A 3118-nucleotide genomic window follows, 5' to 3' on the forward strand; every position below is an offset into this window, starting at 1 on the left:
TCATTTGTGATTTCCAAAATACAACAAGTTTACTGATATGATAAAAACGCGTTCGCCCAAATACCAACACTTACTAGTTTAATTCCCAACATCATATACCACCCACAACCTGTCTACGGAGCCTCTAAGTACAGAAGAAGAGTAGTATGGATGTGCTGGCGACAAGGCCCCGACTATATCTCAAAATGTAACGTACAACGTCAAATGACATGAAGCCCGGAACAGAGTAGGGCTCACCATAATCTGCTAAATAGACAGTAACTGCTAACGAGGGTCAAAACCACCTGCTGATGAATCGCCTTTATCCATTGAAGATGTAGCGGCCCCGACTAAAGGGACGTTAGTACATATGGAATAGTACTAGTATGTAAAGCTAAATGTCCACTTCTAAGGTAGAATACCATTATAAGAAAGGGAAAAGCATAGAAACAGCAAGTCACAATCAACAATATCCTAATGCCCAGTTAACACATACCAGTTTTCAAAATATGAAAAATAATATATACTTTTGGTTAGGAGATTATTAGAACCGATATACCACCGTGTTTTTAGCACGGAGTCCGATCACGCCCGATCAGCTAGGCCATCTCCCCACGGACAATGTGGTTTGACATGTGATGCAAAAAAAAGTGTTAGCAAGAGTAGTACCACCATGTGCGCAACATTGAGTCCGATCTCCACCCGATCGGCTAGGCCACCTTCCCACATATGCCGTGTGGGTTGACTTTTGAATTCACAACTAATATCAATCTCATCCCAAATAAGGGGAATAATCAACAATCCATCACCATCCACCCGTACACCGGCACGTGTAGTTTCGGGTGTGGACCTTATGACCCACCCTTTATCGGTTTGCTAATGATACTCCCAAAAATATTTTTTATTTTTGCACACAAAGGTAGTATAATTACAAATGTATTCACCTCATCATATTTCAAATTGTATTTTCAACCACTCACAACAACAATATTTCCTAGGCTCTTTTGGCCATTCACAAGATTCATTATTCATGGCACGACGGCCGTAATTCATATTCCACACATTCTTTTCTTTATCTTCAAGGATCATCATAATAAGCATCAACATATATAGTATTCTGGAAATCACAATTTTAAGTTATTAGCAGTGAAGACTAAAACACAATGAATTCATTTCCAAGAAATGAAGTAAAATGGTTGGCAATCAAAGCACATGTTGGAAGCATAAACGAGTAACACATTATTTAATCTTGAAATACTTTTCCCAAAAAGGGCAATACACAATTTCAACTCATGAATATATATATAAGAGCTAAAGACAAATTGGAAATATTTACAGAGCATAGCATTAGGTAAAACACCCACGTTTGGGCACAAGTATAACTCTCATTGTTGGCACGGTGGCCACACTATCCATTTCCAACCCGCTTCTTCCACTTTCAAGTATCCTTGTAGATTATGAACAACAAGGCATTTTAATTCAAGACTTTAGATACACATTTGAGCAACTAACCAAATTAAGGGTATTAGACACATGTGATTGTCACGCCCCAAAATCGAGGAGTGCGACCGACGCTCAGCCGAGTGAACCCGGTCGAGCAAGCCCATTAGATTATTTCTACCCAATTAACCCATGATTAAGAAAAGACATGATTCCATAAATTATACAGCAGGAAGTCCATACATGCGATGCTAAATAGTTTGATTAGCCATTGCACCTTTAAGTCTCAAAATACATATTTCTTATACTTCGAATGGAACAAGTGATCAAACACAACATAACTGGTTTAACATTCCCAACACCCACATATACAACCCACATAGTATCTATGGAGCCTTTAAAGATACAAAAGAGAATAAAGATGGTGCCGGCACAAGGCCCCGGCTATACCTCAAAAAGTGACCACGATATAAAGAAAAGGTACATTACATGACCCCAGAATGAAATGGGGCTCACCGAGTATGCTGGGAAGATGATGATGTACCACTAACTGCGATCAACACTGTCTGCTATGTAACCACCTGCATCCATTTAAAGATGCAGCGCCCCCAGCAAAAGGGACGTTAGTACCGTCGAATAGTACTAGTATGTAAAGCTAAAACACCATCTCAATAGAATGGACAATAATACAAGGGGGAAAATAGTCATGAGTTCAATAAGAGCTTCAAAACAATATTAAAACATCAAATAAGGATCGCATAAGTTCTCAAGTCAATTTCTATCTTATTAGGTTGGGTAATCTTTAGTGCCATATGCCACAATCCACAATACCACCGTGTTCTTACATGGAGTCCGATCTCGCCCCGATCGGCTAGGTCATCTCATTTGAGACATCAACCATATCCACAATTTCAATTATCATTTCCAGCACAGTTACCACCATGTGTGCGGCATGGCATCCGATCACGGCCCGATCAGCTAGGCCGTCTCACTTGAGACATCAACCATAACCACAATTTCAATTATCTCATATCAAAATTCTTTCATATTCTTTCGATTCATTGGCACTAGTGATCACGGTTACAAAATCATTCTTAGCACTTGGCCGTATTTCATAATTCTAGTCCCCTTTTTCACATTCAAATATCATTATCATAATCATTATCAACAACAATAAGACTTCCCGTTCAAGACATTAAGTTCACATAACACAACAATTTGGGAATCTTAGGCACATAGAGGCTTTTCATACAATTTGGCATCACAACCATTAATTCGATCTTGACTTGAAGTCTTAACATTTCTAACCCATATTCCACATTTTGAACATATTCTTAAATAGTAAGATGACATAATGAAGCATTTATAATAAATATTGAACATATATCCTTTGACACAACCATATTAGGATTAGCCAATTCAATAATTATAAAGGTCTTAATTCAATTACATGAACACCGTGGGATTCGATTCTAGGAAGAAGGGGGTTTAACCATACATACCTCAATTGAGCTTCCTTAATCTCTAAAATGTTCCGGAATTCTTAGCAACTTCGATCTATTTTAGAAATATAACAAGTTGGACCAAGATTAGGAAGATGAACATGGTTTTAGCTGATTTGAACATATTATCAAACACTAGGTGTGCATCAATATTTTATGCCCCCTTTTTGAAGGATTACATCTTTCCCCAACCCATT

The sequence above is a fragment of the Nicotiana tabacum genome, chromosome 24 (genome assembly GCF_000715075.1).
Source record: "Nicotiana tabacum cultivar K326 chromosome 24, ASM71507v2, whole genome shotgun sequence".
Taxonomy (NCBI): Eukaryota; Viridiplantae; Streptophyta; class Magnoliopsida; order Solanales; family Solanaceae; genus Nicotiana; species Nicotiana tabacum.